Source organism: Cololabis saira, chromosome 1 (assembly GCF_033807715.1).
Source record: "Cololabis saira isolate AMF1-May2022 chromosome 1, fColSai1.1, whole genome shotgun sequence".
NCBI lineage: Eukaryota > Metazoa > Chordata > Actinopteri > Beloniformes > Belonidae > Cololabis > Cololabis saira.
In genome coordinates, this window is record NC_084587.1 from 13,318,722 (window position 1) to 13,346,705 (window position 27,984).

At 37.8% G+C, this 27,984-nt stretch overlaps 1 protein-coding gene across 1 annotated transcript in view; it reads right to left on the reverse strand.

The window, feature by feature from the left end:
- Nucleotides 1-17,007, reverse strand: part of ctnna2 (catenin (cadherin-associated protein), alpha 2) — a 375,232-nt gene extending 358,225 nt beyond the window's left edge. Inside the window, exon 1 of the mRNA XM_061741302.1 lies at nt 16,842-17,007. The gene's annotated coding sequence lies outside the window, so the exon portion shown is untranslated. The remainder of the gene's footprint in view (nt 1-16,841) is intronic.
- Nucleotides 17,008-27,984: the final 10,977 nt, after the last annotated feature.

The following is a 27,984-nucleotide window of genomic DNA, read 5'->3' on the forward strand; positions in this document are numbered from 1 at the left end:
AATTTAAGATCATTGCTAAATAATGAACTATACTTTGTTCAAGTCAATATCAAGGTTTCTTATAATGTAGATTTTAACTTAGTTGAATGTTATGGATTTTTATTAATTACATGTTATGGATTGTTTTACATTAGTTTTACGTTAGGGATTATTTTTCTTGCTTTTCATGTAAGTACTACATTTTCCTCCAACCGGAATGTAATCAGTTGGATCACCTCCAGCCGTATATCAGCCGTATCTACATAGACTTGGACATGATTTCTGGTGTTTGACTGTAGGGACAAAAACAACAAACAAACACAAAAAAGGCACAGTTGTGACTTAAAAAGATCAGCATCAAGGCCTATAACTACATTCCAAGGTTTGGATATTACTAGTTATGTCATGTAGTTTTGAAATGACAGTTGAATGATGGTTTTAATGTCTGGGATTAATCCACGACTTTGGAGAACTTTAAATAGGCCAAATGTAAATACGCTTATAATGTTATGTCAGACATGGTGTTTGAGCATGACAGTGTAATATTTATGAACCTCTATCACAAATTCAAAACAATCACTTCTCAATTTTCTAATTTAGTGCATAACCAAAGATTACGCAACCAAAAATGACTCGAAACAACCTCCAGATGACCCTACATGCTGTGGAACCAGCTACAAACTTGTGTTCAGGACTTAGACATCCGCTCCAGCTTTAAGATTAGGCTTAAAACTTTTTTCATTGTTGGAATTTAAAAGCAATGAAGTTGGGTCACTTCACAACTTAAGACTTGTTATAATGTGCGTTAAACCTTCAGTTGAGGGGACTCATCCAGCTGAGTTGAAGCCAGGAGGCAGCAAAGACAACATTGTGGCTTTGCTAAAGCATTTAAATACACCACATTAATTAAGGTTTATTTGCGGGTGTTGTGTAATATTCCCCACTATGCCTTGACACATATTCTATGCATAGATATTCTCTTTGAGTATTATGAGTCTTCACTTTTGAACATTTCACCCTTCCAGCCATGACTGTTTGCACCAGCGCTGATACAAGACGCACACGTACTGTATGCCAAACGTCAGCTTCACTACATCGTCATTCGAGACCAGTAGAAATGATGCATAGTCTTTCAATTAAACCATGTAAAAACAATAAAAACAGATATCAGCTCTGCTAGTCGAGGCTTATTGATACTCCGGTACTGACCCTAAATAAAAAAACAATTAGCAGTACTTGGTACTGATCCCAGCCACAACTCTGACAATGATCATGAAAAACAATATCCATGGGATGACTTTCAGATGGCTTGCCGCTTGCATGTATATTAAAAAGTAAAAAGACAATCTAGGGACATGGTAGATAAAAACCACCACCACCTCATACATCAAAAAGTGCCAAGCACCTACGCCTTTGATGGGATGTAGAACATTTATTTGTTCAATGATTTTCAGGATATTCTCAAATAGAAATGATGGTGAAAGATGTGTATACAATGCATCCTTAATGGATCCTCTCATGCCAATGCGGTGAATTGTGCTAACACCACATGCATTCACCAACCCACACACTTCTGCTTGCTTTTTCTTTCTGCCAAACTGACAACATTAACAGGAGATCATCCACTGGAGAGCACAATGTATACGTTGCAACACAAGTACCGGTAGATTATTTTTAAATCATGTAAATGTCCCTCAATTCAACCAGTCCCTTACATCCACTAATCAGCCACAACTAATCCTAAATATATGAATACATTAGTATATATAATAATATAATAGTATAAATTAATAATTTTTCAAATCATGGGACATCTTACGTTGTTTACAAAGGTGATCAATTGCACAAGGAATAAATCATTTACTTTTGTTCCTTATTTTTCTAGATATAAACTTGCAGCGAAATAAGTCTCAACATCCCAACAACTGCACAGTCAGTAATGTAACTGTTATTTTGAAGTTTCTCGAAGCGCAGCACCATTTGACCTTGAGTTGACCTATCCAAATAAAATTTTAAAAAGAATGAAAAGTTATTTGCTAAGAATATGCTTCATAGAAAGTACTGAGATTTTTAAGAAAATAGTGACATAACTGATCATTGAGCCTTGGTAACGGTAAATGTGTATCAGATCAGAATAGTGAATACAGATCTTCCAAAAGAAAACATAGACAGGCAGTTGCCAAACAAAAGAAAAGTTAATAGACCAAAACAGAGGACAATAGGAAGTGGGGGAGGTGTCTGGAATGAACCATTCCAGGCACAGAGTTGCCAGTGGTGGGTGAAATGAGGGGAATTTAAGGGAGAGAAATAAGGTCTTAGAAGCAGAAAACATCTGTAATGAGAGATGAAAGCGTTCCAGCAAAACACTCTGCATGGGTCTGCTTTTAATGAAATTAAAAGATAACGCAGTGGAAAATGGAAAAAAAAGCTGGTACGAAGCGGGAACTTTCCAGCACCAGGAGTGTGTTGACATGATCCGGCATGGCTGCAGAAACAATGACAGTGCAAGTGAGGATGACCCTGAATTACTAACAGTTCACCAGAGCCCACTGTTCATGCCCCTCTCATAAACGCAGACAAGCTACAAGTTCACCAAATGTCAGTGGTTGGGAGATTTGTTGCCACACTGAGGTTGAAAGAAACAAGTTGATCAGCTCTGGTCTTTTTCTGTTCCGGTGCTAGTCACACTTATTCTCCTAATAAGTCTGCATAAATGCGCATCTCTTTAGATAAGAGTAAACATTGCAAATAAATAGTACTTGACCTTAATGCATCAAAAATAATTCAACATCAGTGACAGAAATCATTTTATGGATCAAGACCTTTAAATGTTTCATACGGGGAAATGTATTTTATTATTTATGTGAAACAAATCACAGAAAAAACTAAGTTAAAATCTGAGATCGTGTAATGTTACTCCAAAATTACATCATTAATGTATTTCTGCAAAAAGGAACACCCAAAAGTTCAAATGAAGCCAAACTTTCAAAAACAAATCTAAAAAACTGTGAAGTTATGATTCAACCACAGACTTAAATCCATAGATAAAAACGCTCAACTTTTCAAAAAATAAATTGAAGAAAAATAAATCTCGTAAGAGTTTTATCTAGTATTTGACCATCTTGACGTGTCGCTCTCTTTCTGTCTCTCTCTTTCTGTCTGTCTTTGTTTTGTCACCTTGAATCTTACATTTCACTCCATTGTTATCCAAAAATTATACCATGATAATATTTATTCATTCATGGCCGACATTTTTTTATTACTTAACCATCATCTTTTTTTTTTATTATAAATTTTGGTAAAATCATGAAACTTTATTTTACCACACACACACACTTGTGCAGCACTTTTCTTCAGAAACATTCAATTAAACTGTCATCATCATTGGATCAAGCTATAGCTGCAGGTTCCACATGATTCTAATTTCTAACTTAAGTAGTATTATGTGTCATTGAAAATACTGGCCAAGGAATTTACAGAAGTAAAAGGATTTCTATTAGTTAGCTCAGTCTTGCAATCAAAACCGATGGTACCTCTAACACGCAGGAAATATCTTATTAACAATCTAACTTTGTGAAAATCAATAACCCTTTCTTCGAGACTGTCACATCTGTAGGAGACTGGGAGAGAATCATTAAAGGTGTTGTGAAATTCTTGGCATCAGCTTGACATAACACCCTAGTAACAACATCTCAAAGAGAAAAAGAGCCTCTTCTCAGGGAGAATTCTTACTTTCAATTCTTGAGGGGTATGAACTCTGTCTGCTCTCTGTGCGTGAACGTTTGCACCTGTTACCACTAAAACTTTAGTACAGGTCGTTTCATTCCTTAATTAAAGCTGTTATTAAAGAAGCACTTTAATTTTGTCAGGGAGAGCCATTTCGTTTCCACGCTTCGTTAATTTGAAAGACTGCCAACAACTGACCAAGAGGCTCACTGTAAGAGCACACATCCACCAGCATGTTCCCTTTTCTTGAAAAATAAAGAAAGGGATGAGAATAGAAAGGAGAAATAGAATAGAAAGGGATGAGAATAGTTTTTGAGAACAAGCAATAAACCCGCATGATGTACATCCATCGCAATCCTTCAAATATAAATGACACAGCTGCGACATCAGATGATTATGTTTGACTTATGAGTGTGCTTGCATTTTGTGCTCTTCATGGCTAACTCTACATAATGTAGTGCACAAAAAGTGTTGCATGTCAGAGGCTTACCTCATGAAACATTTACAAAACACTGCATAACTACAGGGAGTGCTTTAGCAGAGCATCAAGACTGGCGCGTCCTGGCACACTTGACGACGCTGAGGTTTGCCAACCGAATCATCTCACTATCCGAATTTTGCCAGATTCAGCTCACACTCGCCACGATAAACCAAAGCGTTAGCAATTATCATCTAGTGACACGGGTATCATTGTAAACTAATGTTTTGAAATCATCCCCCAAGCTCTGTTAGCCAGTTATTCAGCCTGCAAGACTTCATTCCAGCAAATCAAGGTTTATGGAACGATATAGTTAACTTACCAAGACAACACTGGAAGCACCATAGTCCGGCTGCAGTTTGCCAGCCATTGTTAATTGCTGCCTTTATAGTAAATGAGATTTGTACACAGGAGTGTATACTTGTAGCGATCCCCAGTCTGCTCTACTAATGATACACTCCAAGTATGTTTTGGCAGACTTGAAGTGCAATTTACATACAGTAAATCAACCTGGCAGGAAGAAAGGCTCACAAATGGTATAGAAAATGTGGTCAATTTTCAGAAAAAAAACCCCAAAACATCCCAAGTAGGCTCATACATCAGCACTGTGTTAACTTGTGAAGGCTGCAGGTACACAGATCAGACCGTCTCAGAAGACGTTACAAGAAGAGGCTCACGTTAGATGTCGAACTGCATGTTTTATTTAACATCCACTCCTTTTATGAGGATAATAAAAGAAAGAACAAGACTAGGCATGTATGTCTTTAAACTGAATCTCACAAATACAAACAAGCAGTGATTCGTTCCTGACTGGATCCAATGTCACAACCAAACTGTGCCGTTTTCATCCAAGGAGACATGCAGGCTACAAACAACCTATAATTTGTTTGACAATAAAAATGTTCACCTTGTCGCACTTGTTTAGGGACAGGTATGTTTTGTTGTGCAATTCAAAAATGCCCCACGGTTCCCAGTTCTTAATACATACTGCATGAAGCTGCAGAAGGAAATGAATTGTGAGGTCTCCAAAGGGTGGTAACAGGTCAGATAATTGCAACAGTGACGAGGTGTAGCATGTAGTGAGGAACACAGTCAATGCAGGTCTCAGGTCAGTAGATTAAAAATGAGTAAAGATACACTGAATTAACAGGGAGCAGAAATTGTGTCCTGGGTTACATAAAGAGTGTACAAGTATGCTTAGATAGTGCTGCAAACCAGACTTTTATCTGTTGTAATAATGATACAGTAACTAGGGAGCAAACGGCAGAAAAAGCATCAGCTAAAAATTCCAGCCTGGCTTTAATGTTTCATAACTGTTCAAACTTTCCAAATACTTACACATCGTTATGTTTTACTTAAAATAAAATGGAGTAGCAGTAATAGTAGTATCAATATTGATACCCAGCAGTATTGTATTAATAAAGTTGTGTTCAGATCAAACGTGAAGCAGAGACCAAGTGTGGCGTAATCACAACTGAACGGACGGGCATGATAGAGCAGTTTCATATTCCTGATTATAAATTTTACGCCATTCTGCGCCATTAGCTTTCAGTGGATCAATTAGCAGATTTAATTGTTAAAAGGGAAGGCCACATGCAGTTCTAAAGATCATTTACAAAGATGATTTTCATCTGAATACAAGCTGCATACTACATTTAATTTGACATTTTAACCCAAGTAGAGCTGTGGCAACATGCAAATATAATATTTTGCACTTTTCATTTGATTTCCATTGGCTTAATACAACCTCTGATGCTTTGTTTGTCGTGTCTAAAAGATTTTTTTTCGAAAACATCATCCCACAGACTCATGAGTAATTATGGATGGGCGGATGGATTGATTTTTAGAAGAAAACTATTGACAATAACAGTTGGCTGGAACAATACAAGCCTTTGCTTTAACAGCCCCTGCACCATGAATTGTGTAGTTATGGTCTTTAGCAGATTTGCAAGAAAATATATATAAAAGAATAACTCCACTTCTTGTGAAGGCCCAAACCTCACAAGTTCGGGGCTGTAAAAGGCCGGAGTAACCAAGCTAAGGTAACATATGCTCATGAAATGTATCACTGATTGGGCTAACCAGTAATACTATTACAAATCACCCATGTTGTACTCATAACCTGAAGCAGTGTATGCTCATCACAAAAGCGTATTAGAATATACTTTGCCAGGTCAGCGAAATGCCAAACTGAATCATAGGGACATTCAAACCCTGTGGTTAGGAAAGTTCACAGTAATGTGTTAGATACAAGAGCTAAAATTGAATTATTGACTATTATGTGTTGCTTCTATTGGCTGATTTCATAAAACCTATCATGCATATGTGCAAAGTAGTAAAAGAGACTAAGAAAGAAAGTAAGAAAGGCAGTCCTGTTCCACTGAGTTGAGGAGCCATGGCTACATCAGAGCTATGTTTCAAATGAAAGGGGGGTTCCATGGTAGCCGGTCAATATCTCCTGCTCTCCCAGGAAACAGGCAACACAAAACACTCCAGGCAGCCATTGATTGCACAGTCTCACCCATAAATTAGGCTCTCTCTTTATCCCATGTGGTAGGAAACAGGAATTCTACCTAAATGATAACTAACCCAGAACATTTATATGATTGAATACAGGTGGATTTCAAACCCTACAAATCTTTTTTGGCAAACTTACATTTGTGTTGGAGGAATTTATTTGTGTTTCGTTGTCAAATTGAACACAACTTTTTGTTAAAAACTTCACATAATTTATTTTTAAATGTTGTATTACGAGACAAAGTTCAGTAAAGCCTTATATTCCAGTGAAATTATGCTAAATGTATAAGTTATCTACTGTAAAATGCCAACAAAACGAAACCTGCCTACATGCAGCCAAGGATATATAAAGGTTTTAACAGATGGTTAGACAGGGAGAGCCATATGTAGTTATTTCCCAAGGGGCAGAAATGTGTACGTCTATGTTGGGTAGCGTTAAATCACAGCTTTTGAGTAATTTGCCTCTTGTAAATATTTAGTAAAACACATACTTTTGTGCTCAAATAGATAATGCTAAACAGCATAATTCTCCTCAGTCTTTTATAATAGGAGTTCCAAATGTCCTCAAAGGGTGACAGTCATGTGCAAAATTAGGCCTGCAGGTAAATGGAACCTGCTATCAATTAAAAATATTCAAAATTAGACCAGATAAAAGCCAGCTGTCGCTGTAGTAATTGCTTCAATGTTTGGTGTAAAGGTTTACTTAGAGCCATGGGCCACAAATAGTTGCCGCAGAAATTGTGGGTTGTTACATAGTCCACAAGAACAGAAAAATGTGTCCGTTTTCTTGAGGTGGCAAGAACAAGAGCAAAAAAAAGAGGATTTTTTGTTTTAAAAAACACATAATTTTAACCTATTATACAAAAAAAATGTATGAAAAATATGAACAGTATATTTTTTTCACCAAAAACATTTTATAATTATTCCTCTCCTCTGTTGCTGCACCGTTTTACAAATTTACAAACATTTTGGCACCATCTGAAATGTGTCTCTGGTAGTGTGGAAATCAAATTCCTTCATTGGAAGTTTGACATGGCTAACAAGTATTAGCTTGTGTAAAATTAATCAAAATTCTGAAACAAAGTCAGTCTAAGAATATTACCACATATTAGTTATTACTGCTTCACAATTCCATTGCACTTAATCAATGACTGACTGTTTAACATGCCCAGGGAAAAAAATAAAACTGACCAGGCCTAACAATATTGTTAATAATCTAATATATTGGAGTAAAGCAATCAACTAGTAAAACAGAGGGATAAAATCAGTGACAGCTCAAAAGTACACATACAACCATTTCAATATTAAACTGTAGTGAAAACCAGATTGTGAAATTACATAGTTTCCCCAGGACAGGCTGTTTTCTGACTGCAGTCTGACAATAAGAGTTATTCTCACAATAATGATTTACTCTTAATTATGGGAAATAAGTACAACCTATTCCTGTTGTAAACTTAGCATTGCTATAAATCATTTAACATCCAGGTTAATGGCCTACAGCAAAAGCAGCCCGTGTCCATCGTCTCTGCCTCATAACTTGCCTTCTTCTTTAAATTAAAATAATTTGAATGACGGTCTGAATAAAAATGAAAATGGTTTATTATATCCTATCACATTTTTACATAGTTGAAAAAGAGTTAATACCTGATGTGGTTTTTATTTATTTTTTCGGACAATCTGTTATATCTATGTGACAGCAATGATGCAATGAAGAGTGCTGACAAAATGATAAGTAGAAGTGTCGTAAAGTTAATTCAGCTGATGTAGTTCTTTATATACTGTCATGTTTGTGTTGGATTAGGATGTGCATGCCTGTATCTGCCCACTGATGAGATGCATAGGAAAAGGTTTATTGTGCCGTTCTGAGGTTTATCACCATTTCCAAGTCTCCAATCACTGCTCGTTGTATGCTCATCTTGGATGGTGGACTCGTCCACTCACGGACCCCATCACAGGCACTCTCATTTATAAAGGTCATTCATGTACCGCCGTTAAATTTAAGTTTCCTCATTACTCAGGGTAGCTCAGAAAGCTATGGGCGTTCTTAAGCTCTGGTCCTGCTCTCAGTTTACATAGCTTGTACAGCATTAGGGCTTAAAACGTAAAAAATAAAAAAAATCAGTTGTGCACTCTCCCATTGCATGGAATCAGATTCAAGACTGCTTGAAATTGAAAAACAATTGATATTCATCTAAACTAACTTGATACTATTTTTTTGCACATTTTGATTTCCTTACTCTTGTACTTTTACAGTTACTTTATGTATGCATGTGCTATACAGTGGGGAGAACAAGTATTTGATACACTGCCGATTTTGCAGGTTTTCCCACTTGAAAAGCATGTAGAAGTCTGTAATTTTTATCATAGGTACTGTTCAACTGTGAGTGATGGAATCTAAAAAAAAAATCCAGAAAATCACATTGTATGATTTTTAAGTAATTCATTTGCATCTTATTGCATGGCATAAGTATTTGATACATCAGAAAAACAGAACTTAATATTTGGTACAGAAACCTTTGTTTGCAATTACAGAGATCAGACGTTTCCTGTAGTTCTTGACCAGGTTTGCACACACTGCAGCAGGGATTTTGGCCCACTCCTCCATACAGATCTTCTCCAGATCCTTCAGGTTTCGGGGCTGTCGCTGGGCAATACGGACTTTCAGCTCCCTCCAAAGATTTTCTATTGGGTTCAGGTCTGGAGACTGGCTAGGCCACTCCAGGACCTTGAAATGCTTCTTACGGAGCCACTCCTTAGTTGCCCTGGCTGTGTGTTTCGGGTCGTTGTCATGCTGGAAGACCCAGCCACGACCCCTCTTCAATGCTCTTACTGAGGGAAGGAGGTTGTTGGCCAAGATCTCGCGATACATGGCCCCATCCATCCTCCCCTCAATACGGTGCAGTCGTCCTGTCCCCTTTGCAGAAAAGCATCCCCAAAGAATGATGTTTCCACCTCCATGCTTCATGGTTGGGATGGTGTTCTTGGGGTTGTACTCATCCTTCTTCTTCCTCCAAACACGGCGAATGGAGTTTAGACCAAAAAGCTCTATTTTAGTCTCATCAGACCACATGACCTTCTCCCATTCCTCCTCTGGATCATCCAGATGGTCATTGGCAAACTTCAGACGGGCCTTGAAATGCACTGGCTTGAGCAGGGGGACCTTGCGTGCGCTGCAGGATTTTAATCCATGACGGCGTAGTGTGTTACTAATGGTTTTCTTTGAGACTGTGGTCCCAGCTCTCTTCAGGTCATTGACCAGGTCCTGCTGTGTAGTTCTGGGCTGATCCCTCACCTTCCTCATGATCATTGATGCCCCACGAGGTGAGATTTTGCATGGAGTCCCAGACCGAGGGAGATTGACCGTCATCTTGAACTTCTTCCATTTTCTAATAATTGTGCCAACAGTTGTTGCCTTCTCACCAAGCTGCTTGCCTATTGTCCTGTAGCCCATCCCAGCCTTGTGCAGGTCTACAATTTTATCCCTGATGTCCTTACACAGCTCTCTGGTCTTGGCCATTGTGGAGAGGTTGGAGTTTGTTTGATTGAGTGTGTGGACAGGTGTCTTTTATACAGGTAACGAGTTCAAACAGGTGCAGTTAATACAGGTAATGAGTGGAGAACAGGAGGGCTTCTTAAAGAAGAACTAACAGGTCTGTGAGAGCCGGAAGTCTTACTGGTTGACAGGTGATCAAATACTTATGTCATGCAATAAAATGCAAATTAATTACTTAAAAATCATACAATGTGATTTTCTGGATTTTTTTTTTAGATTCCATCACTCACAGTTGAGGGGTACCTATGATAAAAATTACAGACTTCTACATGCTTTTCAAGTGGGAAAACCTGCAAAATCGGCAGTGTATCAATTACTTGTTCTCCCCACTGTATATATATACACACACACACACACACACACACACACACACACACACACGCACACACACGCACACACACACATGTAAAAACTTTTTTACAAGAAAGTTTCCTTTTGTAGTTAGTTTACAACCAAACCTTATTTAACAAAAATATCAGTGCATCATATAACTAGGGGTTTTAGATACGGCTTTAAATTGTGGAAAAATACCAGCCATTGGAGGAATATTGAAGCCACTGACTGAACATAGCAGGAAACAAATTCATTATCATTAAGTTGACAAAATGCTGCACTACAGAGACATTGTGAATATCCAAAGTTGATCGGATTAGAAAATGTATCAGGGAACTACCAAACTCTGGAGCACTGGAGGAACTAGAGGAATATCTGGCAGGCATTGTTGCTTGGGCCTTTCATGTCCAGTATTCTCCACAAATCTGGGGTATGCCGCAAGGTGGAAGTCCTTTCATACAAATATATACAAGCCCATCTGAATTATGCCAAAATTTCAGTCAGTCATCCAAAACAATTTAAAAAAAAAGAATGTGAAAGAAAGATCTGGCATAAACCCAATACAGCGCATCATCCAAGGAACACCATACTGACAGTGAACAATGGCAGGGGTAACATTATGTTATGGGACTGCTTTTCTTTAGTTGGGCACTTGTCAAGACACATAGAAAAATAAATAGGTCCAAATGCTAAAAAATTTCAGCACAAAACCTGTCCTCAGTCAAAAAGCTGAAAATGATGAGGAATTCCACATTCCAACATGACATGCCGCACACATCAGAATCAAACAAAACATGACTTCAGAAAAGGAGACGTGAAAGTCCTGGAATAACCCAGAGCCCAGATCTCAATGGCATAAAAAAAAACTATCGACTTTAAAAAGAGCTGAACACAGAAGTTCCCCTCACAATTTGAAGGAACTTTAACTTCTTGAAAAAAAGCGTGGGATAAAATTACAAAGTCTAGATGAGTCAATTTAACAGGGACTTGTTCACAAAGACTTGATGCTGTATTAAAGGCAAAAGTTGCTTTAAAAATAGCATTAGCTGGGAGGGAGGTTTAGACTTATGCAATCAAGCTGTGGTAGATCATTTTCCTTTTTATTATTTAAAATATTATAGTCATTACGTTTTTGTTTTTTTTCTCGATTTCTGTTTGTTGGTATATTCCATTACTGATCAAAAATATTTGATGTTCATGCTGTTGTTATTTCTATCTCCAATTTCATTGGGTGTGTAAACTTATTTTATCCACTGTAGTGTGAAATACTATGATATTACCCAGAGAGCACACGAATACTAAAATAATCCAATTATAAAAACAGAGCCCCAACTATGAAGGTAGGAATTTGTGCAAAAGTCTTTCACATTCAAATGCAACCTCATGACAGTCAACAGGCAAGAGGAAGTAATCACAACACAGTTTTTGTTTGAAAACTTATGAGACAGTTAAACTGGATTTAGAGATGATGATGATGAGCAAAGATAGTTTACATGTTATGATGTGAGTTGAAGGCAAGTCTAATTTGTAATGAAGGTAATGTATTGTGAATTTTGATGCATGTCAGCCCTCTTTTACCTTAACCTTTGGCTTGAGGTTTTTCTAATGTTACGATGAACCTTTGAACAACAATTAATTTCCCCTTAGGGATTGATGAAGTGTTTTTTAATTAAATTTGAATGGTGAGGTGTGGTTCAGGTCCAGCTGTCAGAGAAGCTGTGGAGCAGTGTTTAAGGTGATCCTAAAACCACACTACACTAACAACAGAAGGGGAAACACCAACAAACATCATGAAACACCGGCCGACTACACACAGTATCAACTTAAAGCAGTGTGGTGTATTTAACAGCTGTTAACAAAGGTTTTCATCACAGTCTCCCAGCTCAAAGTCGGCCGGCTCAGTTTGGTCCAGTGAGGGTATAGCACTCCCTATAAAAGGTCTTTTGTTATAAGCTGATGACACAGTGTCACTTTCAATTTCTAACATTAAATATGATTAATAACCCCACAGAAAGTGACAGGCAGGTTGCAACTGCAGCTCCAACTGTAGTAGTGGACACCCTTCAGCAGCACATTGTCCATCACCAAGCATGAAAAGATGATGTGGGAAAAACAAAATGGAACTTCCCAGGGCTGTCAACAAATTTATCATGAAATATTTACTGCCCTTGGGTGGAATCTAAGAATGTTTACATACAGTATAGGCAAAATCCAGCAGTATGTATTGTGTTATTCTCTGCATTACATTATAGAGCAAGAGATGGGATACCATTAACATGTAATTAACATGTTGATTTTCTAAAATAAATACTTTTAGGGTATTTTTGGGTGGGCCAAAAAATAGTAAAGAGAGATGCCAGAACATTCTGATCACATTTATCAAAACCTGTTCATATACGTTCTTTTATGGTCATCACAGGGGAAAGTTTATTTCTTCCTCTATCTAATCTTTTCTGTTAGCTTCTGAGAAATAAAGTGATAAAATGGCTTTTTAGTATGCATTTTTCAGAGACGAGTATAAATAAGAATATCGATAAGTATCTGTATCGCTCAGCAGTATTGGTCTCAATAAAATCCTAATGATGCCCATCCATACTAAAAGCATACAAAGATTTCTAATCATAAATATTCAACAAGTTTGATATTTATTATTGGATTTCCGTGTGGCTCAAACATTCTTATAAACAGATAATTTAATTATTAACACACCTCAAACCAGAGGAAATCAGATCAAATAATGTGTAGAATGACCAAGATGATGGGGACTAGATTTGTTAGGAGGACTGGAACCACAAACCATGACTTTCTTGTAGTGGGTGGCCTGTGTTAAACTCTGGAAAAACTAATTGACATCAACTGTTTTTTGTTTTCATTTTAGAGATCTAAATAACCATTTATATGGAAGTAATTAATAGCATTAATGAACATAAAAATGACTGTCACTGCTCTTAACATTTTTCTGTCATATTAGATGTTGAGAGAAAGTGACATTCAAACAGTAGCAGTAAACAAAATCAGATCAGTTGAAGGCATTTCCTTCTAAAAACCTCCCTGAGACGTTTCTTTCAAAGTAAAGAAACTCAAATCAGAACAAGGGCTATTCAAATCAAATTTGGCAAATGTGGGGCAATGATTTTGCCACATGTCATGCATGCTGCTGATTTCTGTGACCAACACTGTAAGCTGCAGAGACACACACAGAAACCCACACAGACATGACAGCCAGTGCGAGCATAACTCTTGCCAGTCAGAAGCTCACACTCTAAATACAGCTGCTATGTGACCTCCACAAGCCTCTCCGATCCCCAATCTCTAGTTACAGCCAGGGAATGTGGCAAACTACACTGGCTCTCAAAGCTTTAGTCTGACTCACACTGTAGGTGTACAGCGTTGCTGAATTCAATGTGCATTGAGTGAGGCATATATGCACGCAAACCCTCTGCAGCAGACATATTAGCAGTTTTAAGCAATAAGTACATATGAAGCAAGCAACACATTAAATGTCACTGTGACTTTATTAGCTATGGATACAAAGCCCCAGCTAATAAGGGGTATAAGGTAATCTGGATCTGGTTTGTTGTCTGTCCCACGAACAAGAACCAAGCAAGGTGAGGCAGCGTTCAGTTATTCTGCTCCTCACCAGTGGAACAAACTTCCTGTAGACCTGAGGTCTGCTCCAACTGTCAGCTCCTTTAAATCAGTGCTAAAAACATTACTGTTCACTGAAGCTTACTCTTAAATACTCACCTGCTGTACTCTACTGCCCTTACTTTTTAACACCTTGTACTTTTTTTTATTTTACCTATTTTCTTATCATTTTATTTTATCTGTTATTTACTGTTTATTTGTGTCTTGCCGCTTTTAATGTTGATGTAAAGCACTTTGAATTACCTTGTTGAATTGTGCTATGCAAAAATAAACTTGCCTTGCCTTTTCCTAATAAAGTGAACACTCATAATCCTGTTCAAGCTAAAGATAATGATAATTTTTTTAATGTTAACGCTGAGTTAACTGTGATCCAGGTTACTGGTCTCAGTGGTGAAAGAGCTCCTGGAGACTTCTCGCTAAAGTCTGGCTGCACTTGCAGGGTGAGGCATGTAACATCAGTTTGTGACTTTGCACGGGGATAATTACTCCATCAGAATCACCTGCGATAAAGGCAAGGCAAGGCAAGGCAAGGCAAGTTTATTTGTATAGCACAATTCAACACAAGGTAATTCAAAGTGCTTTACATCATCATTAAAAGCGGCAAGACATAATTAGACAGTAAAAAACAAATGACATGAAATAAAATGAGAAAAGAAGGTAAAATAATAAAAAGCACACGTTGCTGAAAACTAAGGGCTCTAGAGTACCGCAGGTACACATCTCATTCGCGGTTTTCAGAAAGTATTTAATTTAAGAGTACGCTTAAATACCAAATAAATGAAATAAAATTATAAGAAAAAAGGTAAAATAATAAAAAGCGCAACTTGTTAAAAAGTAAGGGCAGGAGAGTACAGCAGGTGAGTATTTAAGAGTAAGCTTCAGTGAACAGTAATGTTTTTATCCTGATTTAAAGGAGCTGACAGTTTGAGCAGACCTCAGGTCTACAGGAAGTTTGTTCCCCCGGTGAGGAGCAGAATAACTGAACGCTGCCTCACCTTGCTTGGTTCTGGTTCTTGGGAACCACAACAAACCAGATCCAGATGAACCTCAGGGGTCTGGGAGCTTCATAGGAACTAACAGATCAAGCATGTATTTTGGTCCAAGACCATTCAGTGCTTTGTAGACCAGCAGTAAGATTTTAAACTCTATCCTTTGACTCACTGGAAGCCAGTGTAGTGATTTCATGACCGGTGTAATATGGTCCAGTTTCCTGGTGATTGTAAGGACTCTGGATAAAACTGAATCATCTCAGCTGCAGCAAAAGACAGGTGTCAGGGGTCAGTCAGCTACAACAAAGAAGCTCAACAGGGATGTAAATACACGAGGGAAGGGAAGAGCCACACGGTCCTTACGTCAGTGCTTGAAGCTGAGTGTTTGAAAAGAGCCTTCTGAATGATTAAAACCTAACCCCCGTGCCGTGGGTTTGCGACCATTGATTTAACTGAAAAGCAGTCAGTGTTTTACTTAGCTTAGTAAAACATATATTCAGTCAATTTTCATTTAGCTAAAAAGAGCCATAGGAATAATCTGTAGAAAATGATATAGAGATCCAACAAATCCATTATTCCTTCAGTTACAATTGTTGAAATTTCATGAATTAGTAGACTATAGTATTCTGCAAATTATGTTTAAAGCTCGTAAAAAAACTTTACCACTCAACATTCAGAAAAGATTTGAAAAAAGAGAAAGCAAGTATAACTTAAAAAGGAAGGAACAGGAAGATTCAGGACTAAATTGATGGAACGTTGTGTTTCTGTGAAAGCAATCAGTTCATGGAACAATCTGAACAAAGAAAGCAAAGAATCCAAATCAAACATTACATTCAAAAGAACAATTAAAGCCAGGAAATATAGGAAATATAATGAAAAATGTTAGTTAAGTTTGATTGACATACCCATAACCTGCGGCTATTTTATTTTATTTTAGTTTTTAATTTACTTAGTTATTGTTTTTTTAATTTTTTTAATTTACGTTCTTTGTAAATTTGACTTCTTGGGGGAAAAGGGGCAGACTAAATAAGATTCTTCCTCTTTCTGCTCCCTTTTTATTCACAATTTAGGAACGTTTGTGTTTGTATTGAATTGTTTATTGTTTTATTTTTGAATAAAATAAAGAATAAATGAAAGCTTTAAGCCACATCCCCCTCCCCGAGCAGGCGGACCGTCTGCAGCCGGAGGAAGAGCTTTCAGCACCGGCTCGCTGGATAGCAGCGCTCCGGAAGGCGTTACACCGACGCAGAGCCTACGGCGTAGGGTACGCGGCGACGCGCACCGTACGTTGCGCGTCGCCGCGTACACTACGCCGTAGGCTCTGCGTCGATTTAACACAGAACCATAATTCAGGGCTTTAGCAGAGCAGGGCGACGCTGAGATTTCAACAGCCGACTTGTGCATAAATGCAATAATTGGAGGATGTTGCAGGGCGGTTATAACGTGCAGTATGGCGGCATTTATTTAGAAACCCGTGAGCACAATGATAAATAGAAAACCCCCGGACCTCGCCTATAAAAGCTAATGTTAGCAAGCTCGGCGGGTCAGTCGGTGCAGCACACACACACACACAAACACACAAAAAAAGAATAAAAAATCTCACAACAAAACTACACACCTTTTAATTACTCGCGGAGTAGTCCCAATAAAAACACGGTGTGGTTCCGTTCAGTTCGGTCCCGACTGGCAGCCCGGACGCTCTCCTGTCTGTGAAGGTGCTGAATCTGAGGCTGCACGCTTGTCTCCGTCCGTGTGTCGGAAATGCTTTCCTCCTCCCCGCGGTCCCCTGCCAAATAATGACCCCTCCCAGCGATCCGACCGCAACAACAGAGAGCAGGCAGATGCAGAAGATGGTGCGGTAGTGACGGCGGAACCTTGCCACATAGTGGGCTGGTTTGGTGGATCCTCGGGCTGGCCAATCAGGAGGGTCTTCCCTGTCGGCGCATGCGCGATGCGTTACGAGCAGGTGGACGTAACGTAGGATTTCTGATTTTTAAACATTTTCTGAAGGCGGGATACCAATCGTTATTATTAATAGCGGCCTTCACTGGAAAAAAAAACCCAAAACAACCGAATATAACTTTTTTTTGGGCAATAATACATGTAGAAGGGTGTAATACAAAGAATATTCTTAAAACAAACATATTGACTGTGGAGATACAAGAATAATACAATTATAAAGCTTGGGGAAGTATATACTGTATATACAGGACTGTCTCAGAAAATTAGAATATTGTGATTTTCTGTAATGCAATTACAAAAACAAAAATGTCATACATTCTGGATTCTTTACAAATCAACTGAAATATTGCAAGCCTTTTATTATTTTAATATTGCTGATCATGGCTTACACAGTTTAAGAAAACTCAAATATCCTATCTCAAAAAAATGTAATATTCTGGGAATCTTAATCTTAAACTGTAAGCCATAATCAGCAATATTAAAATAATAAAAGGCTTGCAATATTTCAGTTGATTTGTAATGAATCCAGAATGTATGACATTTTTGTTTTTTTTAATTGCATTACAGAAAATAAAGAACTTTATCACAATATTCTAATTTTCTGAGACAGTCCTGTATATAATAATAATAATAAATTACTTTATTTATCCGTTAGGAACTTCGTTTGTGTAAAAGCATCAGCATCAGTGCGTATACAGTTAACATATAGTACAATACAAAAACAAACCACACAATCAATGTAAAGCAACATCCATTGGGCAATCACTACTGCTGGACTTAGATGCTGTAAGCCATAGCATAGATAAAATAAGAGAGAACAAAGAGATAAAAATAAGTTCCCCATTAAGTGCATAATAAATACAATGATTTCAAAAATATGTTTAAAATCAGGTACAAAAAATAAATAGGTAAATCAGCTATTTATGAGTGATGGGTGAAGTTATTGCACTGTCCTGGTTATTGCACAGTCCGGTTTGTTGTTGGTCAGACTGACTGTCAGTCTTGTTGCCTCACAACGAGAAGGTCCCCGATTCGACTCCCTGGCCCTGCGGCGTCTTTCTGTGTGGAGTTTGCATGTTCTCCCCGTGCTTGTGTAGGTTCCCTCCGGGTGCTCCGGCTTCCTCCCACAGTCCAAAAACCTGCATACTAGGTTAATTGATGATTCTAAATTGCCCGCAGGTGTGAGTGTGTCTGGTTGTCTGTCTGTATATGTGGCCCTGAGATGGACTGGCGACCTGTCCAGGGGGAACACCTGCCTCTCGCCTGAAATTAGCTGGGATAGGCTCCAGCAGACCCCCGTGACCCTGCAAAGGATAAAGCGGGTGTATGGATGGATATATATATATATATATATATATATATATATATATATATATATATATATATAAAGCAGCCATTGATTACCTCCAAACGCTTTGGTGGATAGATGTGCTGCTACAACTGCAAAATGCAGATTTAAGTGACGTGCGCAGTTAATTTAAATAATTACATAAGTAAAACCAAAGGAATTGAAAACCTTGCCATATACAGTTTTTTTTTAACAAGTGCCATAGATGGATAAGAACCGATGTCACTGATAACATGACAGAGGAGTAAATACCATTCAACTCCCACTCCAGTTAGCTTAAACAAAGTGACAGGAAGCAGCCACTCTTACGCAGCAGAAGGTAAATCAGTCTTAGTGATTGTGTATCCTGTGCTTTGGAGTAAACATGTTTTTAATTTAATATTTCAGTTCTAGTAAAGTAAAATCCATAGTGGCAATGATTCATGCGCCTACAGGATATATCTGCATACGTAAATGTTTCTTCTTTCTTTATAAAAAATATTACTAACTTAAAGGAGGAAAATCAAAAGTTTTGTCTTATGAACTTTGGAGTCACATTGCAACATCTGCTCGGGTAATTTGGAGGACTATGATTTCAATTAGTGCTTCAACACAATTACTCTGTGGGTTCTCCTCCTCTCATCTGGATACAAGCGTTAATGACAGCAGTAAGCAATACAAGGTAGAATAGAAAAAAAAACATTTCCAGATCTAATTCAGAAGATCTCTTCATACTAACATGTGGACAGAATTTTTTCCCCACTACAAGGCTGTCAGCAGGCATTCCCATCAAACTCCTCAACACACTCAGCTGGGCCCATTTCCATGAAATGGTAAAGGAGGGAGTTCAAATCTGGGTTATTTTCAGTGATGTGAACTCTCTCTGTGTCTTAGGATGAATTTAGTTGCACTGTCTAGAAAAGTTTCCTTTTTTTTGGCATCTCAGTGCTCATGTACAGAAGTGATGTTTGGAATCACAAGCTACATCCTCAGACTCAGCTCCCTCTTCAACCCTGTTGTAGTCCATCAGTTTACCGGCCAGTCTCGTTGTTTATCTTAGCTTCGCTTGTAAACAAGAAATATACATATCCAGCTGTCTCAGCCCATTTTTCCCTCAGTTCCTTAGAAGAGGTTTTTTGAAAATGTTTCAAGAGGAGGACTTGCTGTTACTGACATGTTAAAAAACAAAAACTCTGTTTGGTTACTCTTCTGTACAATGTTACTTTGCTGATTAATTTGTAAAAAAGTATGTTGCAAATCTATGATTGAATTAGATAAATGTTTCTATTCTTTGTAACTAAAGCAGCAGTAACCGGAGGACCTTTTGCAAGTTTTAGCTCAGCAGGTTCCCTGAAGGGTGGGAGTTACAGTAGTTGTTTTTATGACACTAAGATTTATTTGGTCTCTTGCTTTTTCTAAGATAATTACGTCCATATGTTGCATAGTTACCTCTACCATCTATGATCTAGATTCATAATTGTTGATGTGTTAAATAGTGCCATAAAGCAATACACAGTTATTGCAACAGACAACTGGAACTAGATTACAAAGTTACTTTGGCTAGTTTTTGCTAATAGTGGGGGTGGGAAACAAAGAGCACTAGATTAAACGTCCTAAAAGTAATCCAATTTTCATTCAAATGAAATTAAAACTGGTATTTTTACCAATATCTTCACAATCCCGAACCAAACATCCGTGAAGTGGAAAAAGATCATACAAAACTCAGGTGACGGGCAACATCACTTGTGTTTTAGGCTCCTGGATTTCAGCACATTTCTGACCTGATCTTAAGATGTTACTGTTGACTTTTAAATCTCTCCTCTCCCTGGTTTTCGTTACATTACCCTCGTATAATCCTGCATGTAGTTGCAGACCCTCAGGCAGAGGTGAAAGAGCATTTGCAGCCAGAGCTTGGAAGGGATGGAATCAAATCTTCCAGAGGAAATCAGGTCAGCAGAGTTACTGACCTCTTTTAAATCCCTTCTAACATATATATATATATATATTTTGTGTGTGTGTGTGTATGTGTGTGTGTGCATATGTATACATATGTGTGTAAAGTTTGCTTGATAAGTCATTTGGTCATTGTTAATTTGATTGTATGACATAAAGACTGCTGTGTGAGGAATGAGAACATTCAATACATATTTCAATAATTTCAGTGAGCATATGGGACATTTTCTTTCGTAAAATAAGCAGGAACAGCAATCAATTTTCTCCGTTCTGATTTTATTTTTATTGCATGGCAATAACCAAGCAGGACGTGTTCGCAGGCTTTTCCTAATAACTATGGGACTGCTTTATAGTTGTGCCATGATGAATTTGAGCTTTTTAATTTCTGGTCTGCTGGCCTGATGCAGCTATTTCAAAACAAATGGTACTGGGAATAAACCTATCTGTGAGTTTGACAAATTGTCCATGACTTGCTAATGTTTAATGTAGGACAAATAGCATAGAAGAGTACAAGACAAAAGGTTCCCTCTTGTAAAGCTACACGGCTACACACCAAGATTTCCCCTGAGATTTGAGCAAAATGATATTAAACCAGTGTGGATCTACTTGTATGCACTCATGTCACACTGCTCCTTTCCCTATAATGAGAGGGAAGAGTCTCCAGGGACTGTGATAAGAAGATGGCCCTGGACTGACTTCTACAGCTTTCCTAACATAACAAGGTCAAAAGTGGACCAATCCGTTGCACTTTAGGGCTGGGGGGAGAAGAAAAAAAAAATTCCAATCTCCAAGCTCTCAAAATCCCATGCTTTATCCAATGAGTCAAAGGGAATTTAGGACAGGATAGAGGATTAGGGTTGAAGTTTCTGAAAACTGACACTGGAGTTTAACGTCACATAAGAGGAATGATGTTTGGTTTACCTTTTGGTTTTCTACATTAAGGCATAATAAAAATTAGTATGGTCTTGTAAACAAAAGACTAGTCATGTTTCATTTCTGAATGTCCATCTCATGAGTGGAGACTAGAGGCAGCCTTGAAATTAAAATGATGTGGCATTTGTAGGACATTTTGTGATATGTATGAAAATCATCTGTCATCTGTGAAGGGTATTGTAAGAATAAACAAACATAAAATTCCACCCAGGTGTTTTACTTGGGCCGAGGGAAATAGTTTCTTGCCTTTTTTCTGCCCTTTAGTCGGACTGTGTGCTTGTTTTCGTGGTTGTTATAGGCACTCCTCCCATGCATGCATGTGACCACTGTTGTGGGCGAGCAAGTAGAGGTGGAGCCATATTAAATCAAAAAAGCGCTATGCATAGGCTCACAGCCAACAAAAGATTGGACGTTGATGCAACTTTTTCTTCATTAGCAATAATTGTGGAAGCAGAAGTTACTGATTGGTGATGCCATTGTGGTTGTATTTCTGTTAGACAGGTAATGGTCCTTTTACCTTACCACATATACAGAGGTGTCAAGTAACAAAGTACAAATACTTCGTTACCTTACTTAAGTAGAAATGTTGGTTATCTATACTTCACTGGAGTAATTATTTTTCAGACGACTTTTTACTTTTACTCCTTACATTTTCACGCAATTATCTGTACTTTTTACTCCTTACATTTTAAAAACAGCCTCGTTACTCTATTTCATTTCGGCCTTTAAAAAAAAAACTATCCAGTTAAATTGCTCCATCCGGATAGAGTGAATTTGGTTGTGGTTGTTTCAGATGTTCTTGTCCAGTTTTGTTCTTACATCCGTTCCCTCAGATTCCTGCAACTAAACTTGGATGTACATTCCAATAAAGGTTAGGATAAAAGATAACATGCCTCTGAAGTTTGACTTTTTGCACCATTACAATACTTATAGGCAACTAGTCATCATATCTCCTGCTTTCTGAAACACATGTTAATGCTCAATAGTACACATATATGCTTCTTTAATATATTTGCATTATACTAAGATGCATTCATTTTCAATGGCTTTTGTCCTTAATGGCTTTTTTCCCCTTACGTTACTTTTACTTTTATACTTTAAGTAGTTTTGAAACCAGTACTTTTATACTTTTACTTGAGTAAAAAACTTGAGTTGATACTTCAACTTCTACAGGAGTATTTTTAAACTCTAGTATCTATACTTCTACCTGAGTAATGAATGTGAATACTTTTGACACCTCTGCACATATATATATATATGGCTCAGGCGGTTTGATGCTTTGTCACCCAGAGGAAACACGAGGAAATCCCAGTTCATCCCCATCATGCAGTTAACCTATATCTCCAAGCGCTATAGGCCTGACTATATCACACCCATTGGCCTACTTAGTAGAAGTCAGTTTGTACTTTTACAGATTTTTTTCTGTGGTAAACTTCAAATAGATAGTTACCTATTCCAATAGATAACAAGCAGAAAGAAATTGGTATATTATGGTGCAATGAAATCAGTAATTTATGTATGTAGAACACATAAACAGAGTAGAGTTTTGAACAGCATTATGATTTCTGATGGTGGAGCACCAATGGTGGGACCAAATTCAGAGTTTAACAGTTTTTTTGTGCTGCTTTGTCTTCCTCTGTGAGTCTTTGCTGCAGAGTAGTGATCCTTACACTACTGCAATCTCTGGAGTTTCAACTTTCAAGCAATACAAGGATAGCATCTGCAGAACCTGGTTGCTACTGCCAGTTTTGTGGAGCACATTCTGTCCTTGTCGTCTTTGTGTTCACTTAGCTGCTTATATTGGAATTGTTTTATTTTTATTTTGGTAGAGATAGTTTTTGTAACCTTAAAGCAGATATTACTGTATATCACCCACTAATTTGGTGTGCTCCGTATGTGTAAAGTTAAAAAAAGAAAAAGTGTTATATTACTCACATCACCGTCTTCATGATGAAAGGCACACTCCTTTTGGAGTGGGCGTTCACGTGTTCTGAAAGTGTGATCCTGGGGGTGAATTTGATCGAAGTGAAACTCATGAGAAATGTTTCATCGAAGAGCAGGTCAATTTAGTGGTAAAATGATCTCACAAAGGCATCCAAAAAATAAGATGGATGAAGACTTTTTGGAGTACTTTTCAATTTGCTGTGAGCCATCTAGTGACATCTAATTAATTTGATAGAAAATCCAAGACTTCAAATAAAATTGTAGAAAGAAACAAAACTTAACATCAACCGCAGTATTTGCTGAGAAAGTATAGTTCTACCATGAATGAGGAATGGAGATTGCTTTTTCTTCTATTCCTGTGGGAGTCTTGTCTTCATTTTCATAAAGCTGCACAGTCAATTAATCATGTAATTTCTGAGTTCCTCCTCCTCGTGTGTGCGTGCGTGATATTCTCCATGTCCACACAAATGTATTCCTTGGTCAGGGGTTTTGTAGAAGCTATTAAACCTCTGTTAAAAGGATTTTTGGGGTCTAAAAAAGTGGTGTCGATAATGGCAGTGGTATGATTCTTACAAAGGTTGTTCTACTTGTGTATGAAATTGACTTTCAGCTGCACAGTGCAAGAGTGGGAATGATTATATTTGAATTTGCACAGCACTTTACACGCCTATTTTGAGGATGCGATCATAATTATCCTTGCAGTTTCAATCATAGCTGCTAAAAATAACGAACCTAACCTTACTGCCTTGTCAAACTGTGTCACGTCCTGATCTGAGGGGTGGCGTACTTTGCTCTTCTTTGATCTTGTCAAGCTTCCCTTACCGTTGTTTTTCAGGGAAGGCATTCTTAGTCATTCAAATCTACTTTGCTATTACCTACTATAGCATTCTGAGTCATAAAATAAATATTACTCATGATTTAAAAACAGAGGTTAAATGAATTTTTTAGACTAGCTTCAGACATTATTTATAATTGGGTATTGTTTATGTTAGGGATGCTTGCCGTTCTTCTCTGTCAGCAGGATTTTCTCTTGCAGGAGTTTTCTGGCGGATTTGGGCATGTGTTTAGGCCATCACAGGGATAATGAAAGTCACTTCTAACCAGTCTGTTTTTTATGTGTAAGGATTCACATCCCTCGATTTTCCGTTCTGATTCGTCACAAGCAGCACAAACTCTCATGTTCTCAATACAGACATCAGATGCATTTTCCTTACATAATTCCTGCTTTTTTGTTATTCATTTTTGCAAAAAAAAAAACAAACAGAACTGCATCTAAGTTACAAAGCATCTTTTAACACCTTGAGTGTGCAAAGTCCTTTCACTGGAATTGCTCTAAAGTCATTGTATCGCAAGTGAGTGGAATCCACACCATTAACTTTGCTAGTAAATGATTTTACTGCTTGATTGCCAAATAAGTGACATTAAAAGCCATTTGTATCATGTTTTATTTTGGGACAAACGTGATCAGTCAGAAAATTTGCAAATATTCACACCTTTAAGGCTGATATACTTTAAGTGATGACAGATTGTCAGGGACTCATTCACACTTGGAAATCCATTCCGTGCTTAAGTGCAACTTACTGGTTCTTCTGCTCCTTTCCAAGTTCATGCACGGCACAGTTCCTGGTCCCTGGGATGGTTGGAAGAGGTGGGTGTATACACAATCTATGCAGGATGTCTAGATTTAACAGACCCTTTTGACAATCATCTACCAATAAAACTTCATAATCCATAAAATCCCAAATTAGTGTTTTTATCCAGGCAACTGTGCGCATGGTTCGAGTAAACAAAGAACTGCCAAATGGAACAGCTTGATCATAACCCCTAATAGTGATCAAAAGTGGCCATCATGCCACAAGCGCAACTGAGAATGGAGTAATGTGATTTCAGGCCAGCAGGGGGCCTGAGGTGAGGGCCACTTCTCTCTGGGGATGGCATACTATGATACAGAATAGTTTTATTCTTTTATTTCACAAAGGGGTGTTGCCATAGCAGGACATGCTAAAAATTCAAACATATAATGAAAAGATGAGCAGACAGGAGACAGGAAAACATCATTTAGAATTATAACAAATAGACAAACAAGGAGAAGAGAGGTATAAAAAAAGAAGCTAGAATTGTGCTTATTATTTATGCTATGATATCACGAAAGACATGGGTAAGATACAGATGGGGAAGGCATTAATTAATAATTTTTTTTTTGTATTTTAAGAAGCAGCTGTATTCGACTATAAAGGCATTTCTAATCCAGTGTCTCTAAGCTGTTTTCTTTATATTTCAGTGTAAAAAGCCTAGACTACTAGAAAAAAAGAAAACCCAAAAAACATTTTATAAGAAAACAATTGAAACAAAAAAGAAAAAGAAAAAACTGAAATCCCCACTCACCAGTCATTTACATTAAAATAGAAAACAATTTCAATTTTGCAAACATATTTCCTCGAAACAAATATATATGTATATATATATTTCCTTATATATAGATATTTATATTTATTCTCAAGGCAATTGGTTACGGCCAAATTAACTGACCTCATCATGGCCATTTTTCAGGTTTCAAAATTAGAAAACACAGCTAGAAGAGGTGGGGGGGGGGTTAATAATTAATTAAAGAATGTAAAATCTTCAAAGACTAAAGGATCAACAAAGTTCAAAACCCGAAAACCAAAGATCCTGGACCAAAACAACATTTATTACAGCCCATGAAAACAGAACAGTAAGATAAGAATACACAGAACAGAGGTTATAAAGAATACAGGAAAAGAAAGACGAAGAGAAACCTTAAGCTATGACAGAGTTTTTTTCAACTTGTTTTCGAAATCTAATCAAACCACTGAAGGGATTGTGTCGACTCTGCTGAAAAATCACTGTGAATTATGCATTCGGAGAGGAGGTGGGATATTTGTGCTCCTGCTGCCCTTTCTGCATCACCCTGCAGCGCGCTCAGTGAGCCTCTGGGGCCGTCAGGAGTGTGTGGACAAGATAAGCTCGGGGAGCATCTCCCACAGACACGCACATTACAACTGGATTTAGTGTGACAATGATCTAGCCTGTCATTTTGCCTGTGTCTTTGTGAATCCTGAGCTTCCGTGTTAAAGACAACCCTCCGAGAGAGGCCGTCTGGTTAGATTAATACAAGAGTTCAATGAGTTCAAATCTGTTAATTCACTGTAAATGCAAGAAAACTCGTGAAATCAGATGTGTGAGTTTTAAATGCATATGCTTAAAACAACCTTCGTTCATGGTATTCGAGGATTTGTTATCTTTCAGGACAAATGAGCCGAGTGAAGGTCAATTTGAGGCACCACTGCATGGCTGCTTTGTAAGCTCCATAGCAGCACGACGCTCTCAGGAGACGACCCCCTCTAATTTTAACATCTCTGCCCAGCTTCATTGCATCAGCAGGAAAAAGGTTCTTAATACAACAAAGAAGTAATATTATGCTTGGTATTCATACAAGTTTCGCATATAAAGATAATGAGTTGAACACAGAGTTCTTTATAGGCAATTTAATGAAACGTGACATTACTTAATGGAAAGAAATTGTTGAATATTACGTTTTGTCAGCAGGACAGCTTTGTTGCTGAATGGAAGTTATCACGATGGCTTCCAAGTCGGATAAGTGCTGTTACTGTCTCTCAGCACCAAATCCTTTCCTGCAGAGATGCTGGATTCCTGCTTTAGAAAACGACTATAAATGGTCATACACTGTTTCTATACGGATTAGTGTGAGAACATGAACACAGGAAAAGAGTTTACAAACTGAAGCCCAATTGTTACTCTCACTTTGTCATCGCCTACATAAACAAGCTGGTGGTGACATAAGTTTCATATTTATAGATGAATGACTGCTCAGGCTTCTTGGAAGACCACAAAGCTGATGTCATTATGAATATTTCACCAACAGACTGACCCTCCAAACATCAGCTGCTGTTTGTGTTTCAAGGATGGTTTTCCAATGCAACACATGTTGTATTAGAGAGGATCTACAGCACAAGGTGGATGCTACAGAGCACATTGAGCTACGGAAAGAAACACAAGCCATTAACAGACACAGACAGACAAATGGCTGAACGCAGGATGCATTAGTATATCAACATATTCCAACTGGAAACTGGCAAGGACAAAAGTGTTCTGCCTTTTTTTTTTTTTTTTGTCTGCGGGGAGGGAGGGGGTTGACACTGGGAGAGGGGCAGTTGTAGGTTTATTTGCACTGTACTTTGATTAAATGTACCAACAAGGCTTAGGGGAGAGATTGTAATTACTTTTCCTGGCTTTTGTTCAGGATACAGACTTCATTTACCCGGCGGAACCTCATCAGTAGGAAGAAAACCAAAAATGTCTTAATCTGTTAGTTGAACACAAAGTACAAACAGGATTCGGTTGAAGTTGGGAAATTGTGTAAAATGTAAAAAAAAAAAAAAAAATACAATGATTTGAAAATCCTTTTCAACCGAATATTTAATTGAATACACTACAAAGACAACATATTTAATGCTCAGACTCATAAACTTTATTTTTCAAATAATAATTAACTTAGAATTTCATGGCTGCAACACGCGTAGTAGAAGTTGGGAAAGGGCATGTTTACCACTTCGTTACATCACCTTTCCTTTTAATAACACTCAAACGTTTTGGAAGAGAG